At 33.4% G+C, this 15853-nt stretch overlaps 1 long non-coding RNA gene across 1 annotated transcript; it reads left to right on the plus strand.

Annotated features, from left to right (window-relative positions):
- Nucleotides 1-4309: 4309 nt before the first annotated feature.
- On the plus strand, nt 4310-7227 carry LOC128177799 (uncharacterized). The gene is made up of 2 exons (XR_008242876.1): nt 4310-4715; nt 6930-7227. It is a non-coding gene; the product is annotated as an uncharacterized LOC128177799 (long non-coding RNA).
- Nucleotides 7228-15853: the final 8626 nt, after the last annotated feature.

Raw genomic sequence — 15853 nt, forward strand, 5'->3', positions numbered from 1 at the left:
GTTTCCTTTATTTTTTTATTTCATAAAGATATTTAGATGTGTTTACATAATTGAAAAATCCCCCCCCCCCCTCTATTTAATTGTCTGCATTAAGATTACATGTAGGATATGTAAATGTACATTTGACTTTGAAATAACATCTGCTATGATAATTACTTTTGAAATGAACAAGAAACAACCTATTTCTACCTTTCTAAGGTATATATGCATAAAAAAAGTAGAAAAACATGTCAAATTTGAAAATTTTTCATGGAAATCAACTCGATCTGTCTCCAGCTACCTGGGTGTGTTTGAATTTAATTTTAATTTAAGGCAGATGTCTAACTTGTAGGTTGTAACTTACTGTTTTAGCATGGTTAGAAGGAGACTAGAAATCAGAATAGATTAGATATTCCCTAAATATGATTGTTAGCTTACTTTTTTCATGAAAACAAGAAATCACAAGCAGGACAGCTGTCTATTTGTTAATTAAAATGGTACAAATCATACAATAAACAAATAAAGATCAAATTTTAGAATCATTGATGATTGTTTTCAAATATGTGTGAGAAATTACTCAAGGAAATTGCCACACGTTTCATAAAATTAGGTAAAACATTTCAAACCATGACTTTTTATGAAAATCAAAAGATTGGGGGGTGGGGGGTATACATGTAAGGGTATTTCTAAGTGATGTGAAGCTTTTATCATGATTATATCATGTAGGCGTATGTTGTATTGAATAAGGTTTTTTTTAAAGGTGGTTGAACAAAAGTTGACCTCTAAAAGGTCAGGTAAAGATGTTTTACTATGGAGAACCCTGTAAATCTGTGTTTACTAAAGGAAATTGGAAATGGTGGGTTCACTTAAATGGCCATATTTTTATTAAACCTCAATGGAATTGGCAATATGTGGTATTCTTTTTTTCAGAATTGCATTAGCTTTCTTAGTCTTTTCATAAAAATGTTAGTGTACTAAGTTAAAGGTACAAGGAACAGTTTCGGATAAAGTACCGTCAATATTTTTGTAAAATTGAGAGTGACTGTACTTGAAGGTTTATCATTGTTGCGTAGATTCATGAAATGAATTTTAATGATTATCAATAGTTAGAGGGATGTCTCTTGTTGGAATTGGTAAGCAATATTAAGGCCCCTAATTTTAAGTACATGAGAAGCAGAAATAAATTGTGAAACTTGCGGCTATGACAGATATGTTGACTTTACAGTGAAATTGAAGGTTACAAACGGGAGGTTATATAACATGAAATGTAGGTGGATGGGATATTATATGCCTATTTAGTATTTACTGGGTATGAGGACAATAGCAAGTTTATTGTCCCCCAAGACAGCAACTATTTAATGAGGCAAAGCCAAGGGAAATAGTTGCTGTGGAGTGGGACAATAAACTTGCTATTGTCCGAATAGTCAGTTAATTGGTATTTCATTATACAGAAGAAAACTTTATTTGTCAGCGATGCACAATTTCTTGATGATAAACAAATTAGAGTTAAATCAAACTTTGTATTTAATGCGCCGATCTTATTAGGTCAGAGGTGTTCCGAGTTTAAGGTGATATGGGACACTTCCATGTTGCGACGTATTGTTTATCGAAATAAACAATAAAATAAAGTGTAATTATATAAGTACATGTAGTTTCTTTTCAAAAATGGTCACCTAACTCCTTAGCACAGTGGGTTAGAGGGTTACTAGGAACCTGTAAGTCATGAGTTCGAATCCCGCTGGGGTATTTACAATTTTTACCTTTTCAAATATTTTTAAAAGCTATTTTTTGGTTAAATATTGTAAAATTTGAAAATTCTAAACTGGTGAAATTTTTTCAATTATATAGTACTTTAATCCACATCAATATCGACAGATGTTCCATACTACCTTAAAAAGGAGGGAAATCAAATTTTGCTGATGAATGGTTTTGATGACTATTCACCATGGGCAGATAGCATGGATACTATTTTAAATTAGATAAAAAGGCATGTTTATGCGGGCGCCTTCTAGTGATCAACTTGTCCGTCTGTCCATCCGAGATGGCTTGACAGGAGCATAGCTTCTCTCCCCTTGGCCCAATCTGGCTCATACCTCATCCACAGGGTTCCTTTGGTTGAAGGATGTGCAGTGACCTTGAACTATGTTTTTAGATATAAGGTTAAGGTCATAGCAGAATTATATATATAAAATCCTGGTCTGGGGCATATCTTTTTTCCCTTTGGTCCAATCTGGCTAATATTCACAGAGTGTCTCAATGGCTAAACGATGTGCAGTGACCTTGCATGAAATTTCTAGGTAACGGGTGAAGATCATATCGGATCATGCAAAAATCCTTTTTTGAGAGCATATATAATTTCTACTAACCCCTATTTGGCTCAGACTTCACATAAGCAGAGCGTTTGAGTAAAGGGTGAAAGGGTGTGTAGTGACCTTGAACCTATTTTCAGTGAAAAGAAACTGTGAAGGTCATAGCAGAATTATATTTTTAAAAATCCTTGTCCGGAGTATATCTTCTCTCCCTTTGCTCCATTCAGCCTCATACTTCACCCACATGATGCCTTTGATCAAAATATATGCAATGACCTCGAATGATATTTGTAGATGAAGAGTCAAGGTCATATCAGATCACACAAAAATCAATATTTTAAGAGCATAGATATACTCTCCTTTTAGCCCCTATTTGGCTAATATTTTACCTTTACAGAGTTTATTGGTTAATGGCGTGCAGTGACCTTGAACCAAGTCTGTCAATGTGAAGCAGGTCATAGCAGATCTTTTTAAAATTAGTTTTAGACAGTAGATTATTTTCCAAATATGCTTAATCTTGGTCAGATTGAACAAAAATGCATGTATGTTAGGGGGAATGAAATTGAATTAAAAGTTCTATGCCAGCTGGAAAAATTTCAAGTTATAGGTCAAGGTCAAAGCAGAATTCTCTGAAATAACATAAGCGGGTTCCTTTGAAATGTTCACCATTTCAATGTTGTCTGGTTCATAGTAATTTTACATAGAAAATATTCACAGAGGTACAGTGAAGTAAACTTTACATCGATAAGTTTCTGACAATTAATGACGCAACGAGCACACAGTACGAAAGGTCAACCCTTTGAAAAGCAGTGAAGAGAAAAAGTTGCTCAGAATTATGTTTTAAACAAAATTGATTTTTTACGTAAATTTTAATTTTGCATTCTGGGTTAAGAAAAAAGATGTTAGTTCAAGGTGAAGTAAACTTGTACCGAAAATGAAGTCAAATTTGTTAAGTCGTACTTAAACACATTGGTTTTTTTTTTGTTAAGTCGTTCTTGAAATGGTTAAGGGTTTTTGGATAAGTCGTACTTAAAAACATTCGGATTATGTTAAGTTGTACCAAGAATCATTCGATTTTTAGGGTCTTCCGTTTTCAACGGAAGACCCTCTTGTTATTCTATTGTTTTTTTAGGGTCTTCCGTTTCCAACGGAAGACCCTCTTGTTATTCTATTGTTTCTTTTTATTATTATTAGGGTTTTCCGTTTTTCAACGGAAAACCCTTCTGTTATTCTACTGTTTCTTATTATTATTTTTTTTTTTCCCGCAAATTTTGTGCACGAGATTTCTCGAACATTTTTTGTCTGATTGCTATGAAACTTTCAGGGTATGTAGATGATATTAATATCTCTAGACGTTTTTTTCAAATTTTTAAAAATCACTTCCGGTTATGAGTTATTGCCCTTTAATTGAAAATTGAGGGGTCTTTTGTCCAGAGTTGATCTCGGGAACTGCAGATGATAGATGCATGAAATTTGACGAAATTGTCGGTAACATTTTATAGTTTTGCTGGCATGAAAATTTTGGTAATTTCTTTGTTAGTTTTTGAGCTATTTGTCGCCAAAGTTTAAGATTTTTTCGGGGCTGAAATTTTGTTGCTTTTTGTATTATAACCTTTAAACTAAAAATATTTTGTAAATACATATAGAACAAAAGTTGTTAAGAATAACGAGAGCTTTCATTTAAAATTAAGAAAAAAGGGCTGGCCCCTATAATTAGGGGTCAGCAGCTCATACACGTATTTTTCTGATAGCAAAAATCGTTATCATTTTATGAAAAAAAATTAATTCAGTTATTGTTAATATATTAAATAATGTCATTTGGCATCAAATTAAACAAGTTCTATGCTATATTTTTTTCAAATTTCATAAAACAAATATGTGAGAATCGTACATGAACGAGTTAATATGTCTACATAGACACACAAGCGAACAAATGCCACATTAAGGCCCAGGCATTTACTGCATTACGTTGTGTTGCGTCTTTGATAAATTGTTGTGATTCAATTTCATTTTTTTTTTCATCTATATCATTTATGAATTCAATGAACACACATTATTTAAACGTTCTATGTGCAACTATTTGTCGGGGCGCCCCTGTTTGTAACCCCCGCGCGCGCGCCGAATGTAAACAGTAACGAACGGCATTGTACAGCTGTTGTAGAAAAGAGAGAGCTGTAATGCAGAAGAGAAGTTGTGTATTCTTTCGGTGTACACATGCATTTTCAATTTACTGTGAAACATATGAACATGCACAGGGAACAATACTACATATTTGTTTAAGGAGGATATTTTTCTCGTGTGAATCGTTTACGAGGAAATTCTGACAGCCACACTTCTGTCGACGATCAGCCGTTGATAAGCTACGAGTAATAAAGGAGAAAAGATGGACATTAAAGTGTGTGATTTATGTGGATGTTACTGAAGAAGGTGAGGCTTTTACTCCTTTTAAAGTTTCTTGTTAACTGGTTAAAATTAAGTATATAGTATAGATGTACATGTAAGTACGTGCACACTGTTAGATGTTTTTGTTATGGTGTGGGTGTTTGTTTACTAACGTGTAATTTTTACATGTTTCATGGATGTTTAGACTCGCTCGAGGTTCATGGGGGACTGGAAAGGGTAACTGAATTTATCTATTTAAAAAAATAACAGATTGTGAATGTTCAACTCAAAATTCAAAGCAGGGTCTAATTAGAAACATATCATATATTCTTGTGCAGAAGACTCCAAATGTAGTCATGAATACCCTGTAGACATAACTTCAAGTAAATAAAATTGTATACTTCAGACTTCAGAATTAAAACATGACTTTAATATCTTTATTATGCCGATCATTGTATCATTAAAGAGGTTTAGCAGACCAACGGGTACCCAGTACATGTACTTGTACATGTAGGTTACAAGTTAGAACTATGCCTACCATTCTATCAGTTCACACAATTTTTCTTGTTTAGCAGTTATGATGTCCTTGTTAATGTTTTAAATGTAATTTTTAATCTGACTACTGGCAGTACTGGCGTGCGAGCAGTTCTCGCCGAGGACCATTTCTCGCTGGTGCACTGTTACATCATATTTTCGTATATAATTTTATGTGTTGATAAAATGACAATGCACTGGTGAGAAATGGTACTCGGCGAGAACTGATCGCACGCCAATATTGATTAATTACAGACAAAAACTGAAGGTTGCGAGTGTTATTTTTTATTGAACAACATTGTTTAAAATAATTCTTTATATATGTGACGATCAGACCGGTTTGAATACCAGTGCCAGATAGCTCAGTTGGTAGAGCACCTGACTAGAGATTCAGGGGGCCCAGGTTCAAATCCTGGTTTGGTCCTTCATTATTTCTTCCATCCTGTTACAATATTGGTGTTGTGACCAACCCCTGGAACTAACAGGTTAACTCGATCCTGCCAGGGATGATCTTCGAGGGTGAAGATCATTTAAGGGGGAGGAATGTGACGGTCAGACTGGTTTGAATACCGGTGCCAGATACATGTAGCTCAGTTGGTAGAGCACTTGACTAGAGATTCAGAGGGCCAGGTTCGAATCCCACTTTGTTCCGTCGTTATTTCTCCCATCTTTTACATATACATGTATATCAGATATATGACAGATGATTAAGGTCATCACATGTTTTGCAAGATGCAATAAGTGTTAAAAACCTTTACTTTACAACAGAATACATTTAAGTGAATATTTATGTTTCTTGTTATTATTTGGTGTGGTTTTCTTGACAGTGTCGCATAAACAATTTACCCGCTCCTAAAACACAAACTTTCTTTTTGTGAATTCAGCTTACCGCTGATTGGCTGCTGTTGCAGCAGACAAATAAGATATGCACACACAAAACACAATGAACTTATCAGAGAATGAGTTGAGTTTATTTAAACTGTTGGAATTTTGGTATTTTTTTTAAAAATGTATACTTGTGACAAAACTTATATGTGGTACATACAGCTGTTAGCTTTATGAAGAAAATTTTGGTTAGACCATATATACCTATTATGCAAGTAAATGATATTTACAAAAAACTTGCAATTTATAGCGCACGAAATATATGCTAGTTTCATAAAGATTGACATACATGTAATGTACCACATTCTGTGAAAAATAATCTATTAAAAATTCTTCATTAAGTTTACTCATACATGTTTTATGCTTATTACACGTAGTATTGTTTTTAAAACATGTAATTTATAAGAAAATAAACAAAAACCCTCGCTAAATTTATTTGCAAAAAAAAAAAACACAGTAGAATTGATAAAAAATGGTATACCAGAAGCTAATACCAGTACATGTACTTTGACGCTGTTCGGTGGGTAATATTCGTTTGTAATTTACGAATTGAAATATTGACTGTTGCACTACAAGTACGGTAATAAACTCTCTCTCTCTCTCAAACTCTCTCTCTTTCTCAATTTGATAAGTGTTTATACCTATGAAAATTTTTTAATATTATATTATGACTTGATATGCAAATTTTTGATCTTGTACTGCCTAAATGTTATGTCATGTATTGGGATATGTCATACTTATTACACTGCATGGTCAGTGTATTTTTTACAGAAATACTATGCATATGTTTAGTAGTACATGTATGTAAACACAGCTAATTATTTTTTTTATTTATTTCAGCTCAAAACAGACTCTTGTTACCACATGGCTTTTACCGGTACCTGTTGATTCTTGTGGGTCAGCTCCTGAGATTAACCTGTCACCTCTATCCACATGCATATTCCTTGTGTTCTACAGACTATTTACCGGTAATTCAAATTAAATCCGATAATGCATGAACAATAATGGAACTTGAAGAAAGCATCATGCCATGTTGTGGTTTGTGTTTGATAAGAAATTATGAAAACAAAATTAAGGCTGTTTAAAGAAATTCATAATTGCTGTGAAAATTTGTTTTTCAATAAAAGTATACAATTATGTTTCCTTTATTTTTTATTTCAAAAAGATATTTAGATGTGTTTACATAATTGAACCCCCCCCCCCCTCTATTTAATTGTCTGCATTAAGATTACATGTAGGATATGTAAGTGTACATTTGACTTTGAAATAACATCTGCTATGATAATTACTTTTGAAATGAACAAGAAACAACCTATTTCTACCTTTCTAAGGTATATATGCATAAAAAAGTAGAAAAACATGTCAAATTTGAACATTTTTCATTGAAATCAACTCTGTCTCCAGCTACCTGGGTGTGTTTGAATTTAATTCTAATTTAAGGCAGATGTCTAACTTGTAGGTTGTAACTTACTGTTTTAGCATGGTTAGAAGGAGACTAGAAATCAGAATAGATTAGATATTCACTAAATATGATTGTTAGCTTACTTTTTTCATGAAAACAAGAAATCACAAGCAGGACAGCTGTCTATTTGTTAATTAAAATGGTACAAATCATACAATAAACAAATAAAGATCAAATTTTAGAATCATTGATGATTGTTTTCAAATATGTGTGAGAAATTACTCAAGGAAATTGCCACACGTTTCATAAAATTAGGTAAAACATTTCAAACCATGACTTTTTATGAAAATCAAAAGATTGGGGGGTGGGGGGTATACATGTAAGGGTATTTCTAAGTGATGTGAAGCTTTTATCATGATTATATCATGTAGGCATATGTTGTATTGAATAAGGTTTCTTTTTAAAGGTGGTTGAACAAAAGTTGACCTCTAAAAGGTCAGGTAAAGATGTTTTACTATGGAGAACCCTGTAAATCTGTGTTTACTAAAGGAAATTGGAAATGGTGGGTTCACTTAAATGGCCATATTTTTATTAAACCTCAATGGAATTGGCAATATGTGGTATTCTTTTTCTCAGAATTGCATTAGCTTTCTTATTCTAAGACAAACCGTCTTTTCATAAAAATGTTAGTGTACTAAGTTAAAGGTACAAGGAACAGTTTCGGATAAAGTACCGTCAATATTTTTGTAAAATTGAGAGTGACTGTACTTGAAGGTTTATCATTGTTGCATAGATTCATGAAATGAATTTTAATGATTATCAGTAGTTAGAGGGATGTTTCTTGTTGGAATTGGTAAGCTGAGTGAGTGAATATTAAGGCCCCTAATTTGAAGTACATGAGAAGCAGAAATAAATTGTGAAACTTGCGGCTATGACAGATATGTTGACTTTACAGTGAAATTGAAGGTTACAAACGGGAGGTTATATAACATGAAATGTAGGTGGATGGGATATTATATGCCTATTTAGTATTTACTGGGTATGAGGACAATAGCAAGTTTATTGTCCCCCAAGACAGCAACTATTTAATGAGGCAAAGCCAAGGGAAATAGTTGCTGTGGAATGGGACAATAAACTTGCTATTGTCCGAATAGTCAGTTAATTGATATTTCATTATACAGAAGAAAACTTTATTTGTCAGCGATGCAGAATTTCTTGATGATAAACAAATTAGAGTTAAATCAAACTTTGTATTTAATGCGGCGATCTTATTAGGTCAGAGGTGTTCCGAGTTTAAGGTGATATGAGACACTTCCATGTTGTAACGTATTGTTTATCGAAATAAACAATAAAATAAAGTGTAATTATATAAGTACATGTAGTTTCTTTTCAAAAATGGTCACCTAACTCCTTAGCACAGTGGGTTAGAGGGTTTACTAGGAACCTGTAAGTCATGAGTTCGAATCCCGCTGGGGTTTTTACAATTTTTACCTTTTCAAACATTTTTAAAAGCTATTTTTTGGTTAAATATTGTAAAATTTGAAAATTCTAAACCGGTGAAAAGTTTTCAATTATATAGTACTTTAATCCACATTAATATCGACAGATGTCCCATACCACCTTAAAAAGGAGGGAAATCAAATTCTGCTGATGAATGGTTTTGATGACTATTCACCATGGGCAGATAGCATGGATACTATTTTAAATTAGATAAAAAGGCATGTTTAAGCGGGCACCTTCTAGTGATCAATTTGTCCGTCTGTCCATCCGAGATGGCTTGACAGGAGCATAGCTTCTCTCCCCTTGGCCCAATCTGGCTCATACCTCATCCACAGGGTTCCTTTGGTTGAAGGATGTGCAGTGACCTTGAACCATGTTTTTAGGTATAAGGTTAAGGTCATAGCAGAATTATATATATAAAATCCTTGTCTGGGGCATATCTTTTTTCCCTTTGGTCCAATCTGGCTAATACTCACAGAGTGTCTCTATGGTTAAACGATGTGCAGTGACCTTGCATGAAATTTCTAGGTAACGGGTGAAGATCATATCGGATCATGCAAAAATCCTTTTTTGAGAGCATATATAATTTCTACTAACCCCTATTTGTCTCAGACTTCACATAAGCGGAGCTTTTGAGTAAAGGGTGAAATGGTGTGTAGTGACCTTGAACCTATTTTCAGTGAAAAGAAACTGTGAAGGTCATACCAGAATTATATTTTTAAAAATCCTTGTCCGGAGTATATCTTCTCTCCCTTTGCTCCATTCAGCCTCATACTTCACCCACATGATGCCTTTGTTCAAAATATATGCAATGACCTCGAATGATATTTGTAGATGAAGAGTCAAGGTCATATCAGATCACACAAAAATCCATATTTTAAGAGCATAGATATACTCTCCTTTTAGCCCCTATTTGGTTAATATTTTACCTTTACAGAGTTTATTATAGTATTGAATCATGATTTTTTGAAGTATACACTCTCATAACTGCAGCGGTGTGTGCATACAAATTGAGTAACGCGCGTTAGCGCGTTATGAAAATTTGTATGCACACACCGCTGCAGTTATGAGAGTGTATACTTCAAAAAATCATGATTTAATGCTTATATTTACATTTTTTTAACTTCTTGTCTTGTCTGCAAATGTGATTCATACCTTAAAATTCCTATCTTATCCTAAGGGTAAGTTAATATTAATGGAAGAGCCACAGTAACAGCCACAAGCGTGAACTTTGATTTTCGCTTGTGACATTGCAGTTTACAGCGTTCAACGTTTGTGACGTCATAATAAAACTCGTCAATTTGACCTTTGACTACTTGTTGCATTTAGAGGCATTTAAACATCACGGAATTTAATGAAAAAACACAGTAGGATGTAAATATTGGTTAATGGCGTGCAGTGACCTTGAACCAAGTCTGTCAATGTGAAGGTCATAGCAGATCTTTTTTAAATTAGTTTTAGATAGTAGATTATTTTCCAAATATGCTTAATCTTGGTCAGATTGAACAAAAATGTATGTATGTTAGGGGGAATGAAATTGAATTAAAAGTTCTATGCCAGCTGGAAAAATATCAAGTTATAGGTCAAGGTCAAAGCAGAATTCTCTGAAATAACATAAGCGGGGCCCTTTGAAATGTTCACCATTTCAATGTTGTCTAGTTCATAGTAATTTTACATAGAAAATATTCACAGAAGTACAGTAAAGTAAACTTTACGTCGATAAGTTTCTGACAATTAATGACGCAACGAGCACACAGTACGAAAGGTCAACCTTTTGAAAAGCAGTGAAGAGGAAGAATGCTCAGAATTATGTTTTAAACAAAATTGATTTTTTTACATAAATTTTAATTTTGCATTCTGGGTAAAGAAAAAAGATGTTAGTTCGAGGTAAAGTAAACTTGTACCTAAAATGAAGTCAAATTTGTTAAGTCGTACTTAAACACATTGGTTTTTTTTTGTTAAGTCGTTCTTGAAATGGCTAAGGGTTTTTGGTTAAGTCGTACTTAAAAACATTCGGATCATGTTAAGTTGTACCAAGAATCATTCGATTTTTTTTCTTTTTGTACTTAGGTTTCTTTGTTACTAGATTAAGAACTCTGCTTCTTAGACGTACTTCTAGCGTTGCTTTCGACATTAGCGGAAAACCCACTCGTTGCTTTGCAACGAGCTTTGCTCTAGTTATTATTCTTTTTCTTTTCTTCTGACTCCTTTTTTGCTTCATAACTCAAAAGGTTTTAAACCGATTTTGATGAAATTTTCAAAGATTTTTGCAAGTTGACGTCCCTCAAAAATGTAAAAGTTTTAAAGAGAACGTCACTTCCGATTTGACGTGACGTCATTTTTAAAAATTTCAAAAAGTCATTTTGTCCCGGACTTTTCTCAAAAACGCTTTAAGATAGAGGCTTGAAATTTTCAATGGATTTACCTCTGTAATAAGGCTGGAAATGAAAATCTGTCACTTCCGGTCGAAACCGGAAGTGAAACAAATTTTTCGAAAAAACGAATTTTCTGATCAAATGAAAAATGAATATGTGCTTTGTAGAGCTTAATTAGCTGAATCAAACACTGAAAGCCGTTTTAAAATCGGACGATGCATTACAGAGATATCGGGGTTTAAAAATTGATTTTTCCGGAAATTTTGATTCCGCGTCCTTGGTTTAAAAAATAGCGTAATGTTCAAAGTAATATTAACTCGTACCAAAAATAATTGTCAAGTCGTACTTGAACAATTCGGATTTTTTTTGTTAAGTTGTTCTTGAAATCGGAAAGGTGTTTGTTAAGTCGTACTTAAAATCATTCGTATTTTGTTAAGTCATACCAGGAATATTTCGATTTTTTTATCTTTTCATTTTGGTTACTCTTGTTATTGGTTTAAGAGCTCTGCTTCTTACAGGAACTTCCAGCTTTACTTCCGACATTAACGGAAGACCCACTCGTTGCTTTGCAACGAGCTTTGCTCTAGTATTATTATTATTATTAGGGTCTTCCGTTTTCAACGGAAGACCCTCTTGTTATTCTATTGTTTTTTTTTATTATTATTATTAAGGTCTTCCGTCTTCAGCGGAAGACCTTACTGTTTTTCTACGCGTTCTCATTCTTCTATATTATTATTTTTTTTCTTGGTAGTCACCCTTAATTTCTCAGCCATTTCTCAATCGATTTTAATGATTTTTACAGGGATGATGTCTTAGGTGAATATCTCTTTGCATCTTACTTCCTGTCTGAAAATTCACTTCCGTTTCTGAATTATCTCCCTTTTTCATGTATTTTGGAACATGATATTGTCCACGCATCTCCTTAAAAACTGTTATAGTTAGGGACTTGAAATTTATATGCAAGATAAAGTGGTTATGGTAGATTTGCTTGCTTGTTTTAGATTTGACCAGAAGTCATCATCCTTGAAGCTCGCCCGGAACTGAAAATGTTGATGTTAAATTTTTTTGACAATTTTTACGAAATTTGAGATTTGATCACAAATATCTTTCTTCTAATCAATATTTTGCTAACACATGAAGAGCATCAAAAATTAATCTATAAAAGATCTTTCAACTGACACCAAGCAAAAGGGGCTGACCCCTCATATTAGGGGCCAAGAGGGGTCTAAAGTCTTTTATCTATATCTCTTTAATGAAAAATATTTTGTAATGTATTATAGAAGCAAAAATGTTTATCTTCCAGTTATCTACCTATATTTGTTAAAAGTTTTCTGATATGTTACATAATTTGGATTTTAAAGGGGCTAGAAGTGCAATATTTTGATCATTTATTTCTTAAAAAGGAGAAATATTTTGAAATGCATTATAGAAGAGAAGATACTCAGAATAATATTCGTAATAATATTTAACCACCAAAGTTTCGTTTAATGGTCCTTATAAGGAGATAAAGGGTCGGCCCCTAAAACAATCTTTCCCTAATATCTCAAAAACAGTAACAAATTTCTAAACACTTGTTGAACAAAATGTGTTTAATATTAAGGGACCTTTCATTGATATCAAGAAAAAAGGGGCTAGCCCCTCAAATTACATGATGAGAGGGATCTAAATGTTTCAATCAAAGCTCTTATACATATATCAATAACAAAACAAGGGCGAGAAGTCCAATACATTTATAATTTATTTGTAAAAGAAAAAGAGGATATAAAAATTGAAGAAAAGAGTATGTTTAAAATCAAAGGATTTTTCATTATATTTCCAAATCATGTTTAGCTGGTAAATAGCAAAATAAAGGTCAAGCACGTATCTCAAACTCTAGTGATATTGGGAATTTAGTATTTTCCGTTTAATATAGAAGTCCCCGACCACTCCCCCCCCCACCCTTCATAAAATCATTTAGTTTTTCTGGCCCGATTTTACTTGATCTTTGATCTCGGACCTTTAATTTCAACTTAGTACCATTCTAGATTACCGTACTAATTACCAGACCAATTCGTTCATTATTAACAGAGTTATGAACTTTTTGGCATTTGAGTTTTAATTTTCGTGTTTGACATGTACTGTAGAAAAAAATTATAACTCCCGAGCCCTTCACTCAATCCTCATGAAATTTTGTGTAAATGTACCTCGGGCCTCATTCTGTTTTTCTGCCAAATTTGCAGCGGGTTGAACAATTAAGAAGAAATTTCCGATATCAAGCCGCGAGTATAGCCTGTATGGGGACTTAAAATTTACACAGTGCAAGGGATGTAAGCAGCCGCGTAATATTTCTGTTGCATGTATATTTCTTGTTTTCCGTTTAGTCTGTATCTACGATAGCGTGTGAACTACTTATGAATGTTAGAACTGTGGAAATTACTGTCATCAATTTTTTTATGAATAAATTTACGTGTTACTGATTTCGTTATTGCTACATTTATAAAAATGTTATCAATCCTGTTGATATAAAACAGTCAAACATAATAGTAAACGACACAAAAAAATCTCTACTCTGAAATACATGTGTAAAATGCATCAGTCATTGTTTTAGGACTTCCCCTAATTGTCGTTAACCGAATCCGAGATCCACACCTCAAAATTCTACTTTCGATTTATTTACGACGAAAATCAAGCTCGGTCCTTTTCATCTCCCTCCAGACACAAACACGCATTAATATTTCAAATGACCTCGCACTGTTACCAAACCTGAGTAGTGAGACATCTTACACGTTGTATTTCATCTCATACAAAAATTCAGCTCCTGTCCCGGGCGGAAACGCCCCAAATTCAAAGAGAAAATCGGGAATTATTTCGCGTCAGCCATGTTTTGACGTGAACCTTCGATGATGAAATATAGACTGGCAATGCCTGTCTGATATGCGCGATATATATTTCGTATGATAGAGACAGAGGACCAGTCTACGATGAAATTTTGTTATGACACCTGCAAAAGCTGTGTGTTCGAATCTCGCCGGAGCCAAGATTTGTTCTTTCTCTCTATTTCCTTCTCTCCATTTTTTTTGACTTTCTAAATAAGATATTCAAAATAAAGGGGTTGTTGGACTGAAGTACAAGTTGAAAACACTCGTACGTTAAGATTTAGACAAAATCATTCTTTAATTATTAGGGTCTTCCGTCTTCAGCGGAAGACCCTTCTATTATTCTATTGTTTCTTTTTCACTTTTCTTATTATTAAGGTCTTCAGTTTCTAACGGAAAACCTTATTGTTATTGCTTTGTTCCTTTTGCCCTATTCTTCTATATTATTTTTTTTTCTTACAAATTTTGTGCACGCAAGATCTCGAAAACCACTCAATTGATTTTTATGAAACTTCTCGATCTTATAGATGACGATGTGAACCGTATTGCAAATTTTTTTTATTGATGACGTCACTTCAGGGTTTGAGATATAGTCGTTTTGTCGATTTTCAGAGAGGTATTTTGTCGGCAGTACTCCTTTTAAACTATAGCAGATATACACTTGAAATTTTCAGTGATGGTAGACGGAAGATTGAAATTGTGCATGAAGGTTTAAAATCATTTCGATTGCAAAAAGCGCCGAAGCTCGCCTGGACCCAAAAATTGAGATTAAACAAATATCATAATTTTTTTCTGGTTTTCTTTGTTTTTCTCTTTTCTGAATGATATTTTGTTAAAACATATAATGTTAATTTTTTTTTTATATTTATAAGACCTTTTATTTGATATCAAGACAAAGGGGCTGGCCCCTCAAATTAGAGGACCAAAGGGCTCTCAAGTCTTTCATCTATAGCCCCTTTACTGAGATATATTTTGTGAAAGATTATAGAAGCAAATATGTTTATCTCACAGTTATGTATCCAAGCAGTGTCATGATTTTATAATGTGATACGTAATTAAGGTTTTTAAGGGTTCAAAATTCAAAACTTTGATCACCGATATCTCAGAAAGAAAATTTTTTTTGAAATGTAGTATAGAAGAAAAGATACTCAAAATGATCTACTAAACAATATGGAGTCTTCAAAATTTCGTTAAACAACCCCTATAAGGAGATAAGGGATCGGCCCCTTAAACGCTCTTTCTGAGATATCTCAAGAATGGTAACAAATTTCTATACACTTGAAGAACAAAATATCTTTAAAAGTAAATGACTTTTCATTTGTTACGAGGAAAAAGAGGCTGCCTCTCGAATTAGAGATCTAAATGTTTTCAACCAAAGCTCATACATCTAAAACAAAATAGTATCTGGCCCTTAGAATGAAGACCTTTGTCTTATATTTTAAATCACGTTTAGCCGTTTAATAGCATACCAAGGTCGTACATGTACTTCATGTTCTAAAACACACGGAAGACCTCCTCGTTGCTCGCAACGAGATCGTGTCTAGTCTTATTAGGGTCTTCCGTCTTCAGCGGAAGACCCTTCTATTATTGTATTGTTTCTTTTTCACTTTTCTTATTATTCTTTTTTTTTTT

This window comes from Crassostrea angulata, chromosome 3, assembly GCF_025612915.1.
Source record: "Crassostrea angulata isolate pt1a10 chromosome 3, ASM2561291v2, whole genome shotgun sequence".
Taxonomy (NCBI): Eukaryota; Metazoa; Mollusca; class Bivalvia; order Ostreida; family Ostreidae; genus Magallana; species Magallana angulata.